This window comes from Olea europaea, unplaced genomic scaffold (genome assembly GCF_002742605.1).
Source record: "Olea europaea var. sylvestris unplaced genomic scaffold, O_europaea_v1 scaffold1960, whole genome shotgun sequence".
NCBI classification, from domain to species: domain Eukaryota; kingdom Viridiplantae; phylum Streptophyta; class Magnoliopsida; order Lamiales; family Oleaceae; genus Olea; species Olea europaea.
In genome coordinates, this window is record NW_019237447.1 from 98,007 (window position 1) to 113,139 (window position 15,133).

Sequence of the window (15,133 nt, forward strand, 5' to 3'; positions counted from 1 at the left end):
TTTCGGGTACTGGGAAAAGCATGAACAAAAAATTGGTGAAACCAAAGTTGGTTGTGAACATGATCATAGCAATTCCGTGAACAAAAAATTGAAAGGTGGGCCTCTTCCGTTCATTATGAAACTTAGAGTTATGGCGAGGTTAATTTTACCAATGTTTCCATCATTGAAGCCGATACTCTTTCCATTGAAAGAAATATGATTGAAGGCAAGACTTTGTCCGCTAACAAAGCTATACTTGAGGGTAAGGTTTATCCTGCCAACGACAATGGTGTAAAGATGAGGGTTACTATGTCAAGGAAAGTTGGATTGAATTTCATCCCATCACAATCGAAAACTATAAGGAGTGAGCCTATGGATGTTTCAGTGATAAGTTTTGTATGGTTCATATTTTACGAGATACATTATGAAATTATTTACAATTATGCAAAATATGGCTGTCGGCCAAAATAAACCAAAAAAAGAAAAGAAAAAGTGACCATATATAAAAGCCAAAAAAAGAACCCAAAGGCATTAAATACATTTTTCCATATTGAATCAAAGGATAGAAAGGCCGTCAATTGCTCTGAACGTCAGCTATCTCAATTATAGGAGTGACCTCACATGGAGGAATAATATAAGAATCTGCATGCTGAAAAGGATCAACAGAATGGGAGAAAAAACATATAATGCCGTAGAGGCTAGTAGAGGAACTTTGGAAGACTAGGTGTCACTAACATCATTTTCACAAACCTCTAAAAAAATTATGTTTCATTAGGGATGAAACTACCTGATAATATTGAGAACCATGTTTTCCCTTTCTAGCATGGACTTCAAAAAGTTTGGCTTAATAAGCCTTATTTTCAGCAACTGCAAACTCCGCAATAGAAAGTCTAGCTTTGCTTCTTCTTTTTCTTTTTTAGCTTTTGACTGATTAAGATCGGTTCATCTCTTGCCTAAGTACCATATTTCATCGTAAAAAAAAAAAAAAAAAAAATCAATCTTAGACATTTGGAGTTCCTCTTTAGCTTGGTAAGTTTGCAGCCTATCCGTTGAATATAAGCTCGATTATCTAAATGAGTCTTCATTAAATCTAAGATGAATATCCTGATATCAACCAAAAGAACAGCTTCTGTCTTAGCGTATTCTCAGCACTTTGGCACATGTTATTATACCGTGATTTTTCCTCCTCAACCACATCCAATTTCATCTGGAGTGTGTTACATTCTTCCTAAAGTTTGAACTTTCTTATTCAAACAATTGACTCGATTAATGCAAAATCCGACTGCACCTACTGATGTTAGAGTAATATGGTAGCTCACAGTAGATGAGTATAAATCATTTCTCCCTTTGTGGAGGAGTAAGGTCTTTAGCCATTTTAACCTAGGATTAATTAAACAGGCATAACATAACCTGGCAGTCCAGGTAACAGAGGAAAAAAGGATAAAATCCTTGTTTCCAGCTCATCACGGCAGTGAAAACTAAGCAAAATCCAAAATCAAGGGAGGAAAAGATTCTTGGGATCGATTTTTTTCCCTAATCTACTTAAAAAAAAGGTTAAACCCCAACTTTAAGGGTCCCCCACCGCCCTTGCCCTGGAGTATCGTGAGGGAGGTAAATCGCAGGTTATGCCTCTAAGGGTATAGGGTGGAAGGCTGCTTGTACACTTGCACTTACCCAAGAGCCAAATCCATATTTCAAGATTCGAACCCTTGACGCGGCAGTCTCAAGCAAAGCTGAATTTCTCCATCCACCTCTTTTACCACTTGGAGATGTGCCCTGGGGGCTTTCCCGAATCTACTTAACTCTTTCCTCTTTCCTTTAAGTTTCTTAGCATGGATAAGCAAGGCAAAAGATGTTACTTCTAAAGGCAATGACCCTGGATCCAAAACATCAACAGTACGGGACTGTGATTTCCCTAACCCTTTCATGGTAAGCTTGGTGATCGAATTCCCAATAGGAATGTTAGTAGCCCCTCTAGGTTCGCCAAAGACTAAATCTTAGGCGAAGAAATTCTCTAATATTTATAAGGGTTTGCATCAAATTCAATCTGCACTATAAAAGAAGTAGAGAAAAGGCATTAAAAATGATAATAGTAATCAATTAAATACCTAGAACTACGGATAAATAAGTCAATACATGTATTTACCCATGGTAGTTTGAATGGCGAGGTTATAAAAGTTGAAATTTAAGGGATGAATCAATCTACCAGTTTCGAGAACTTCAACAAGCAAAATTAAGGATAAGAGCCAAAAGGACATGAAGTTTGCTGAGAGTTCATTTCCAAACCAAAAAAGGTAGTTCGCTTATACCAAATCACCAAAATTAGAACATAAAAGTCTTAGTGAAAAGACAAGTAACGAATTAACACTTACAATAAGTTTAAGGTATAACTACTAAAAGGCTGGGATTGTTGGGTTGAAGTCCCCAATTGTCTCCAACAAAGAAAACAAATTCTCTTTCCAATTATACACCATGGCAAGGGTAATTACCAACTCTGACCAGGTTCTAGAGAAACGAGAAGAAAATGAGTAGTACCCTCGAGGATTCACATTATTCCCCAATAGCATAGGATCGTACATAGAATGGAATATATCTTGCAAATACTCCTTTTGCATCTGCGGATCTCCATAACAAAAAGGGCCTAAATAATTGGGCCTACCCATTTGAAGCAAGGTGGGAAGGCACCATATTTAATGAGGAAAGAAGATCTCCAAAAAAAAGTGGTGAAAGAAGACTCTATACCCCATATCCATTGAATGTTTATGAATAACTATACAACCTAGGGATGGGCAATTTGCTGTTTGACACTATCAAGGACATAATAGCTCTATATCATTGAGAATGTGAAATGGGTCCTAATATCATCCAAGTTCTAATTAGAAAGATCACTAGAAATTCCCCAAGGTCTCAACGGTTTCACCATCACTCTCATTAAGATCAACTAGCATGCTCAGCTCCAAGTCGAAAGCTCCCTGCTTGGCCAAAAAGTTCTGGATTAATGCATACACCAGATGAGTAATAAACTTATAAAAGAGCACATTAAGGTATAACACTTCAACAGAAAATGAAAATGTGCTAGAAGTTCAATTCTAAGATTAGATCTCCTTGAATTAGAATCATTAGATGCACTCCGAGAGTCAGTTTGAAAAGATATTATAGAGGCCCATTAGAGTGCGTAAAAAGATAATGATCACCAACACGTTCTCCATGTCCTTCCAAACGAACAAGGATGAGCAAGGCGAGGGTTCGTCAATCATAGTAAATCCAATTAAAATTCTAGATTTAATATAAATAATAAAATCAGACTCTGAGGACTATTTGTTAAACAACGAAATGAAATCTGCAAACTTGGCTATTGGCAAAATGTAAAACCATATGCGAGAGAAACAAAAATATATAATGCTTGTTTAAAGCTTGTGAACCATTCCTTTGCCCAGGCTGGCTACAAGCTATCATTAAAAGACATATAAGCCAATGAATAAAGTGTAATTCTTAACCAAACCAATTACATGAAAGCCAATAGAAAGCCGCCATCTGTCATACTCTCAAAATTATCTAATTATCCCAAAGTTTAGAGGAAAATTTATAAATATCCCATCATTTAAAGAGAAGCGCATACAATTCAAATCTCTCAATCTCAAATAGCAAATTCATCTATAGTTTTAGTTTAAGCATCAAAATATTGAGATTTGGAGGTAAAAGTCCTGGTTAGGAGTGAGAATTTGTTGATCTGATTTTTATCGTCATCAAAAACACCCCCCTGGGCATTTTAAATATCACTATAGAGAAAATCGATAGCGGATGGCAAGGTAGGGGAGCTTTTAGGAAAGGGGGATGGGGATAGGAAGAGTGTTTGCCAATGATTCCGAAATGGGGGTTTCATTTTTTATCCTTTTTCATTTCATTCTACCTTTTTTTAGTTTCTTCAATTTTTTTCGTTTAATTTGAAATGAGTGGTAGAATGTTCATTTTAAACAAAATGACTTTGAATTGCTAATATGACATTGTTTAGTCATACATTTTTAATAGGTTAGTTACACATGGTGCCAAAAATAAAAGGGTTAGACTTAAATTTCACAACTTTTAAAGGTTAGAAGCCCCAAGTGCAATTACTCAAAAATTAAATAAGGTTTGCACTTTAACCTGACACAGCTCATTTTCTCATGAGCAAGACCCATGGTTGGACAAGAGCCTGTGGCTCGGTTAATTGATGAACGAATTGGGCAGCGTCTAGGCGTAGGCGAGCTGGCTTGAGTAGATCGATCCATTACAATCTACATTAAGGAATTACCTGTTCCAACCCATTTACTAGAATTACCATTGACCAAATTTCATAATATAAAAAGAAAAAAAATCTCAAATCTATCCCTCATTTGAACGTTCAAAAAGATAGAAAAGAATAGGCAAAATCGAATTGACTTAAACCAACCTTCCCAAGTTAGATTTTGAAGTGAAACTTCAACTTCATTTTCTTCTCTAAAATTCAAAGTTAGATTCTATTTTAGTAGTTTGTTTTCTTTATTTTGTCTGGGAAGTTTATAAATTTTTTATTTTCTATTTATAATGTTGATGGGTCATATTATTTATGCTCCAAAAATTCATGTATTAAGGTGTAAATTTTCGTAAATTGAAGAAAATTTTGAAAAAATGGATGAATTAGGGATTCATCGCACCTATCATGATGGCGTCGATACGATGCTTGCTTCACCAACTCTACGGGTACCGACCTTTACGCAAGTATATGAAGACCCACTTCACGAAAATGTCAATGTCGGTGATGCAGATGCCTCACTAATGCAAGTAAGAAAATGTGGCCCTTTCTTTTTTTTTTTTTTTTTTTAAATGAAATGTAGTATATAATTGTGCGATGAAATGAATTTCTTTCTTGCTTATTGGTAGTATACAGTCGCTTATTCTGATTTTTGGAAACTACGCATTGTTTTATATATGAGTTAGTAAGATATTAATAATTGTAAGTTATTGAAGGATGGAGTACACTATTAACACTAGATTGAGAAAACATCCCAAGGAAATTACATCAAATTGTAACTATTTGAGCTTTAAGAAGGTGCTCTCGCACTCGATGATGATTACTTCTACTACACCAGGAATGCCTTTGGAAGCTCTATCAAATGAGGCACATGCAATTCTCAAGGCATCTCATCAACAACCTCTTACTTTGATTGCTTAAGTCTATCAAAGGTGATATTGCATTTTGGGTTAGAGGGGTAGCCCAATTTTCGATTTTTGAGTTTACCCTTATTATAGGATTAAACTCAGGAAGTGATGAGGCTATGCGGCTCAATATTCTACAGAATAAAAACTATTAAATGAATATTTTGGAAGAAGGTCTATAGTTACATCTGCACAATTGGAGATTGCATTTGGAGATTGCATTCAAGAGTTGCTCAAATATAAAAGATAAATTTAGGCTAGGATTAGTGTTTATACTGGAGAATGTGCCAATGTGCAAATACCATAAGACATTGATTGATCTTTTCTCATTGTCTATTGATTGATCTTTTCTCGTTGTTTGTTGTTAATATAGCGATGCATTCAACAACTATCCATAAGGTCGAAGATGTTTTTATGGATATGTTAGGAAGGGTATTCAATGCCTAAGTCATGGAAAGATGAGTGCAAATATAATGGATATGACCTTCTATTGGCCATCCAGGTAAATGTCAAATCTTATGATTTTAATATATTATTAAATTCTAATAGTTGTGCGTGTTGTAAATATGGGCATAGGAGTCTATTTTCGCTTTGATGGGAGGTGGGCCCAAAGTAAGTACACGAGGTGTCTTCGGATAAATCGTTGTTAAGCACTGGATATCACGAGTGCCAAAGATGAACCTGCTATACTTAGCGATTCTCGAGTGAGTGTTATATTTGTATTTTATATTTGTTTATCGACTCGATAAATGACCATTAACTCATTGAAATATCAATACTTCAGCTTGAAGTCCATAGTGAGTTGACGGTATTAATAGAGAAGTGGATCAAAGTTACATGTGGGACTCTTCTATTCAACCTAGTCAAGATGATCTATTATCTAATTATGTTCAGATGGAGGAAAGTTGTGTAGATTTATGTTTTCTATTATTACATGTGATTTAATTATAATTTATGTTTTATGTTGTCATAAGTGATTTAAATGTATTAATTGTCAATCTTCTTATTTATGTAGGAGCGCTATCCATTTGAATAGTGAGCTTTGTCTCCTTGCATATCTTCTTTAGCCATGAGATATCCTACACGACATCAATTTCCTTTTTCTCATCAAGATCCTTCCCTAGTCAATCATCTACACCTAATCGATCTCCATCATCGAGTCGTGAGCATGCACGGCATTGATTTTCTTCAGATGATTTGACTGAGCTTTTGATTAGAAACCTGACTATAGTTATATGAGATAAGATAGGAGCATAACGATATGAGCTATGATTTCTAAAATCAGATCTAGGAGTTTTAGATAAGAAGGTGGACTTTATAATTTAGTTGGAAGACCCCACCGTCATACCAATAAGGAGAGTTCAGGGAGGACAATAGTGGTAATGTAGGAGATGGTGAGAGTAATGAAGGATGACTAGGAGTGGTGGGTCTGGATGGCAAATATTATAAACAAGAGGTAGATGGGATATGCTTGATAAAAGGTGAGATAAGGGGGTGACAAAATAGGATGACAAGGGATGTGACGAAAGTAGTTATAGGGATGACAGAGGATGTGATGGTAATGATGGAGCAGGAGACAGGAGGAGTGACGATCGAGACAATGGAGGATGTGATTGTTGTACTGAATGGCGTGGTCGAGGTGATGAAGGGTAATAAGTGTATTGTAGTCTTTGTTCAGTTGAATTAGTAACCTCATTTTCATTTCAAATGTAATCTTTATCGATGGAACAAAAATATTTGAATGGTCGAAAATAGAAATCACAAATCTATCTCATATTCAGAGGGATCAACATTGAGAATGTTTTGTAAATCAGAATGTTTTGTAAATCAAGATACATGCCATATATTATATAGCTAATGTTAAAAAAAGGGAGATGCTACACGTACATAACAGTATGCACCCAGGTTACACCCTAACCCATGTTTTGCATAGGCTTCCCTCAATATGAGGGGGTGCAACACCATGTTTACACACCCGTGGTGTGTAAGTAGCATTTTCCTTAAAAAAAAATAATAATAATAATAAAATAAATAAATAAATAATTGCAGAAACACCCTCTCCATCACTTGTTCAGTTTCATGATCATTAACATTTTTACTCCTTTTAAACTCACCAAAGTAACAAATTGGAATGAATACTGATTTCATATTTGTATTATAATTCACAATTTAAAAAAGAGTTAGATGAAGGGGGAAAAAAGCTAAACAAATGGTCCATTATGGAAGGTCGGGGCTGTTTGGGTTTGTTTGTCGATATTAGAAGGTCCAGACGCCATCTTGCCATTTGTTATCAAACAACATCCTGTGCGTTTGTTATCAGTGACCCAAATGAAGTTTAGGGCCCAATGATAATAAATGGTCATACCGTTTAGATAAAATTTTCATTTTTTGTTTAAAAAATTTAACCAATAAATTATAAAAATGTATATATAAATGCTAAAATAAGTCAAAATAAGGTTTAATAATTAAAATTGTGAGCTAATTTTAGAAAAAACAACATTAAATATATGCGAATGCATTTACCAATCTAAAGTAACGGATATTCACGAGATCTTTGTACTAAATTTCGATAAATTTTTTAGGTTTTAGTGTTAGAGAAGATGTAAATGAAGGTGCTATTAGTTGCGTTGGAGAAGAGACTTTAGTTCAAAATTTGAATTGAGATATGTTATTTTTGTTTTATAATTAAAATGGTATTAATGTCTTTTTATTCTAACTTATTTAGGCATGTTTAATAGTGATTATAAGAATTGATTTTTCATCTGTGAGTGAAAAAAATCAATAATGACAGTTGAAAACAGTAAAATAATGGTCAAAAAATTGAATTGGGTAATTATACACTACAAATTTCACTAAGTATACCATGATTTTCTTATTTACTAAAATATCTTTAAGTAAAATTACATAATTAGGCTTCTAATATACTTTTTAATTAAATAAATTATTGTTACGCCACAAATATAAAACCTAATTTCATTCTTTCTTTTCCCCCAACATCTCTTGCCATGGTTTTTCTGGCGGCTTTTCTTCCATTGTGCAAGATAATTTTCTTTTCGTCATGGTAAATGAATTTATTTTTTCAATTTATTTGTCAAGTTTGAAATTTTGGAATCAATAAATATATATTTGTTAAAACAAGTATGGAAGATTATGATTTTAATTGTTAAAATAGGTTTATGAATTTACGCACCATAATTCCACGAACTACATGCTATATATATATATATATATATTTGTTAAAACAAGTATGGAAGATTATGATTTTAATTGTTAAAATAGGTTTATGAATTTACACACCATAATTCCACGAACTACATGCATATATCAAATGAATGAGACAAAGGCTGCCCACTGATTCCATAAATTGCTTGTATATTGGTATGAAAATGAATTTGTGATTATGTGGGCATGTCAATTTATGTGGATTTTACTTTTTTTCTTTTTTAAATAAGGAGTTTTCGTGGACTTGTGTATGAAGTCAGTTAGTTTCCATCGAATTTTCTCTATGCATGACATTTTTCTTTTGTATATGTAAGTATATGAATTTCCGTGTGCATGCATTATTGTTTGTCAACATAATTGCTGAGTAGACCTATTCTCTAACTGAATTATGATATTTAGTTTGGTGCGAATGGATGTAGCTATTGACACTACGACTTCATCTGAATTCTCGAAAGTTGTTCTTAATCAACAAGTAAGTTCTTAATATTATATTGTATTTATTTGCAGGACTATTATAAATTTAATTTATAATAACTTATCATAATTTACTTCTATTTGTTCTAAATGTCAGGAAATGATGACGATTTCAACATATACGATTATATCCAATACTTTACTATTGACCAAGTATGAATAAATCAAATATTAAATTTATGTATTAATTCAACTCTTGTTGCAGTTTTTTTAATATAGTTTTTTAATATTGATTGTGTAGGTATTCCATAGTCGAGAGTCATTATGTAATTGGGTTCGAATGGTTGGAAAGGAACTTGGTTCGATTATTTTTATAATACATTCCGAGCATGGTGGTAAGGATGCAAGCCGTGTATACGCTATGGATGTGAGCATAGTGAAAAATATAAAAAACGTAAAAATCATTCAGATCATGAACCAAAACGAATGAGGTTTGTTGGAACACATAAGTGTGAATGCCCATTTGATCTAAATGGTGTGAAGTTGTCGACGGAGGACGATTGTATATTAATGGTATCGTGCGGACTACATAATCATCCACGAGCATAACATTTAGAAGGACATCCTTATGTACAAAGATTAACTAATGAAGAGGAGCAAATTTTAATCGATCTATCAAAAAGTTTGGTAAAACCTAGGAACATATTGATGACTTTGAAAGAACGGGATCCAAATAATGTTAGCACAATGAGGACTATTTACAATGCACGTGCAAGGTATAGATTGATTGAAAAGGCAGGAAAAACATAAATGCAACGTTTAATGAGCAAGTTAAAAGAACACAATTATATCGAGTGGCGTAGGTCTCATAAAAGAACAGATGAAGTTAAGACCTTTTCTTTGCTCATCAATGTCTGTCGATTTCTTACATGCCTTCTCATGCGTGCTTATAATGGATTGTACTTACAAAACCAATAGGTATGGACACCCTCTTTTTGAGATCGATGGGGTTACTTAGACCCAAATGACATTTTATGTTGCTTTTGTATTCATGGAAGCCGAACGGGAAGTAAATTATAGTTGGGCAATGGAAAAGTTGAAAATTTTAATGAATCATGATGTCTTGCTGCATGTCATTGTCACAGATAGGGAACTCGCTCTTATTCAATCAATTGAAAAGATTTTTCCTAGTGCCAAGAATCTACTATGCATATGGAGCATATTGAAAAATGTATCGGCCAATACAAAGAAGTTTTTTGAGCGAAATGAAGAATGGGACACTTTCTGTAGGAGTTGGAGTGTACTCGTTGCATCTACTACACAGGAGATATATGAATAATTGGCCAAGGCTTTATATTTCCAATTTGAAAAATTTTCGAAGGCATTGGATTATGTTACAGGATCTTGTTGAGTAAATATAAAGAGAAATTCATTACTGGTTGGACAAATCAAGTTATGCACTTTGGTAATGTCACAACAAATAGGTAAAATGTATAATGCTTATATTTAATTTTAGTTTCAACATTATTTATTTTTTATTCGGCAAACAATTTTTTGTCAGTTTATCTAATTAAGTAAAGTATATTTATATTAGTCGCAGCGTTGAGAGTGCGCATCTTAAGTTGAAGAAACACCTTGGATCATCACAAGGCGGTTTTGAAACTTCATGGTAAGTTATGCATCACCTAGTGTAATTGCAATTTAGTGAGATAAAAGCTTCGTTTGAATAAAGCATGAACTTATTTTAATATAACTTTAAGAACTGTGTGAATCTAGGGTTCAGACTCTTAAAACTTATATGATTTTATCAATTGTTAGAGATCAAAACACTATGTATGGTTGGTATGAACTATCCTTAGGGATGGCAATCGGGCTCGTCGGCTCAGGTCGCCTGTGACTCGGCTTGGGGCTCGGTAGACCCGAGCCGGCCCATGAGCTCGCGACCTTTTTAAATAAAAAAAATTAAATTGAGGCTTGAAGGCAACATCTTGGGGGGGAAAAGGGGGGGGGAGGGGGGGAGAAAACGAGCTGCCTATTTTTTTTGGCCGAGTAAGAGCCCGCAAAAAAGCTCGACCATTTTAACCGGGTCAAGCCCGAGCCGAAACTTTAGGCTCGCGAGCCGGCTCGACCCCGCTCGTTTACATCCCTAACTATCCCCCATTCGTAATGTAGCCTGTTTAGGGAGCTACGTGGTTTTGTGTCCAAGAATGCAATGGATCTTATATCAAGACAGTCAAATCAAGCAGAATATATTGATTTCGACAAAAATGTTTGTCATTGCACTCTTAGATCCACACACGGCTTGCCATGTGCATGTGAAATTTCAGAATACATAATTACAGGTCGTCCTATTCCATTGTTAGCTGTTCACCTTCATTGGAGAAAATTAGATATTTTGGTTCCATTAAATGATACTTCTTCCAAGTTAAATATTGCAATTGAATTAGAGAATATTCAAAGATTGTTTGGCGAATGCAACGATACATATAAAGTACTTCTTAAAATGAAATTACGAGAAATGTATGAACCCTCCACTACTTCTTTGGTGCCACCTACTGAGAAAGTTAAAACCCAGGGCCGACCTTCATCAAAAGTTGATACTTCAACTAAAAGTTCCTTCATATTTTGAAATTGTTGACTCAAGTAACAATAATAATTTTCGTAGCACCGATAGTTCCGTCAAAGTTTCAAAGAAGGATAAACTTAAAGTTAGGCGATCACGTATGAATACTTTATACCCTTACATAACTTGTTTCCATAACAGAGTCAAAGATTGTATATTTAACATTGTTGATGTTAAGTTCGATGGTCATTGTGGTTTTAGGACAGTGGCTAGTTCCCTTGGATTAGGAGAGGAAGCTTGGTTATGTATTAGACGTGATCTTATTATTGAAATGAAATGTAATTATGATGCCTATGTAAAACTATATAGCAGCATTGAAAGGGTTATGGAGTTGTTATATATTATGCATTACTTTGATATAGGTGCCCCGTATGATCGATGGATGACAATGCCTAACATGGGCCATTTGATAGCATCTCATTATGGTGTCGTACTTGTCCTTCTATCTCCTATACAATGTTTGACATTTCTACCATTGCACTCTCAACCTCATCTACCATTAAATCATAAGATTATATCATTGGGTTTTGTGAATGACAATCACTTTGTTCAGGCATTTTATTTTAATTAATTGACCATATATATCATTAGTGTAAACTTATTGTTACTAATTTGATATATCACTTGTACAGGTCAACTTGAAGCCTAATTGCCCAATTCCACCTGTGGCATATATTTGGTATAAATATGGAGATGACATTGCTTGTAGATGGGAGAGTACGTATAAAGCCCGAATAGAGACATTCAAAGAGATGATTGGTATTGATATCGCTACTAGGAAATTTTTAATAACAACTCTCCATGATCTAGTTATTGCGGTTTTGTAGAATTTGTTCCATTTTGTTGACAATGTGACTTAAATCCAAATTGTACTTTTTATCCTAAGTTCTTATAGGACATTTCTTAAATTGTTAACGTAGTAGGTGAAAGCATTGATGTTTCATTGGATTGACTCTGCTATGACTTTTTTAAAGTTAAATTAGCTACAATACCATTCTTGGTTGAATACCGCTTTATTATCTAATTTTTGTGATTAAACTCTATGATTAAAGTCCTAAATGAATAACAATCCGTTTCATGAAAAGAAAATCCATTCGTTATTATAACATTTTAATCCATAAAATTATGAGGTTGTTGTCGATAAAATTTCTTAATTTCCGCTTAAAGGTTTTTCCAAAATCAAAACTTTGGGTGGTGGTATTTGCTGTGGATTAGTTAATACTGTTTCATCTAGCTTTCAATCTATTTTATTTCTTAAAACACAAAATTATGGTCAGAAATTGATTTTATGTTGGTATTAACACATATTTGGCTATTTTATTAGTGAAAAAAAATTATTGGTGATAAGTACACTACAATATTTTATTATGTTTTTTATTTTTTTGTTTTTATTAAATTATGAGTATAATTGTAAATTTAATGTTGTGTAGTTATTAAGAATATATTTTAATTAAAGTGTGATTATAATGTGGTGTAATAATTAAAATTTATAGTGATAATATAATTACCGAATTGATTTCTTAGGGTGAAAAGTTGCTACCAATTGGGTGCTTAAACTTGTTTGTAGATAGTAATATAGCCCCTATTTGACTCCCATGACCTGAAAATGGAAATGGGGATAATAGTATTTTTTAGAAAAATGAGTGGTTGAAAAAGAAAGAAAAATTTTCGATTTACGCGTAATATTATTTTATAAAAGATTATGTGATTAAAAATAGAAGAGGGAAAAATGAAATGTAATATAATTTACTTTAATAGGCATCAAACAAGGGCATAATATATGTACATGATGCCGTGCACGCTTTGATGAGTCTAGCATAACCTTTTGCAAATAGGAAAAAAGTGGAAATTATAAAAATAGTCAATTTTTAACTTTGCATTTACAATTATGTCACTTTTTTTTTGGCATTGCAAGAATGTCAATTTTAGACATATTTGCCCCTCTAAAGAATCTCAAATACCCTACAGGTCCTAATGAAATGAGAAATGACCAATGGAAGAAATTGTACCAAAATTAAATGAGATTTGACTCATGTGCAGAAATGGTACAGAAACCTGCCATGTGAATTTGAAGAAAAAGGAAAAAAATTAGACCCAATACCAATGGAAAAAGTTGTACAAAAATCAGCCCCAATTTTTATACCCTCATTCATACTCACTCTTCCTCTCTTCCTCTCTCTGCAGCCAGTGCATTCGAAGAGCTAAGAAGGTCGAAAGTCCACATCTCTTTCAAGTCGAAGCCTGCCGTCATCAACTCACCATCCACGCCGCTGCCTGCGTAGCCTTGTTCATACTCACTCTTCCTCTCTTCTTCTCTCTGCGGCCGGTGCATTCGAAGAGCCAAGAAGGTCGAAAGTCCACATCTCTTTCAAGTCAAAGCCTGCCGTCATCAACTCACCATCCACGCCGCTGGCTGCGTAGCCCTACCATACCGGTATGAAATATAATTTGTATGTAATATGCGTATAGATTTCAATATTCTTTCTCTTTTTTTATTTTGCATCCAACAATTTGTTAAGTGAAGTGGGCTGAACTGGGGCTGTTTTATTGAAGTTTCGAAAACCATTTTGAAGATTGTAATGAAAATGCAATATCCAATTTCCAGTTTTATAAAGAAATTGGAGGGCGAAGTTAGAAATAGGAGATAAGTGGTGAAGATTTGACTTGAAATTTTCATGGAAAGGCTAGAATGTAGGCTAGAATGTGATGTAATGACTCCATTTATCTTCCTCTTGAAGCCATTATATGAATCTGATGAGGCCATTATCGATCAACTCCAAGTTCTGCAAGTCCTGTAATTTGAGGAAGAAAGTTGGAGTCTTGTCTTGTTTGGATCTTAAAGGTTCTTTCTGAAATACATAAAAACTCTATTTCATAACGTGGTTTTGTTTTTCTTTTAAACATTTTCCTAGGAAGATGGATTATTTTGAGGTTATGCCTTTTCATTTGACATCAAGGATTCTGCCTTCTATAGAGAAGAGGATGCACTTTTACAATACCAATAGCATTAATTGGAATTGGAGTTTTGCAACTGTCATTTAGGTTTAGGATTTTTAAGTTTTGTTATTGACATAGATTACAGAACGATAGAATAATTGGAGAATGTGTATGGCAATTGGACGAACTTACTTGTATGAAAACAATATTATGTATTTTATGGATTCAATGAATTGGGTTTTGATTTGTTTTCCACTTTTCAATCAAGTATTATAACTCAAACTCAAAGCAAAGGGGGCTTTTTTAAAATTTATTGTTGATACTTTAGATAAAACTTGAACATATATTTATTATTTATTAATAACAATTCTTTACTTTGAGATTAAGATTAATAATTTAATATAATGACATAAAGAAACGTGACTCATATCTCATTGGAGGTTTACAGTTTACTGTTACACATCTCAATTGTAAGAAATATAGGAATTTAAGATATTGTAGTGGTGCAATTTTAAGATGTTTGACATAATTTGTAGGTGCGAAATGTATTTAATATATCGTCACGTTTAATCTAAATTTATTTTCCATAATTAATGTTATAGGTTAAAAAATTTTCCGTCGAAACTTACTTTTCTAGCGAATGGTTTGGATAACGGCTTTCTGAGATCCTGTGGGTTGTGGGAGTTCATACAATGTTACAATTACGTTTGTTAGCATAAATTTCTGCTTCCATTTATGTTTTCGTGTACCTTAATATATATTTTCGTTGTGGAGTTTAATTTC

At 33.7% G+C, this 15,133-nt stretch overlaps 1 long non-coding RNA gene across 3 annotated transcripts; it reads left to right on the forward strand.

Annotated features, from left to right (window-relative positions):
• Nucleotides 1–4,369: 4,369 nt before the first annotated feature.
• On the forward strand, nt 4,370–6,928 carry LOC111379276. 3 transcript variants are annotated; one of them, XR_002700032.1, is made up of 5 exons: nt 4,370–4,779; nt 5,528–5,656; nt 5,731–5,858; nt 5,939–6,548; nt 6,636–6,928. It is a non-coding gene; the product is annotated as an uncharacterized LOC111379276 (long non-coding RNA). The 3 variants fall into 3 exon arrangements; XR_002700031.1 differs by having other exon boundaries at nt 5,528–5,858; XR_002700033.1 differs by lacking the exon at nt 4,370–4,779 and adding an exon at nt 4,798–5,181 and having other exon boundaries at nt 5,528–5,858.
• Nucleotides 6,929–15,133: the final 8,205 nt, after the last annotated feature.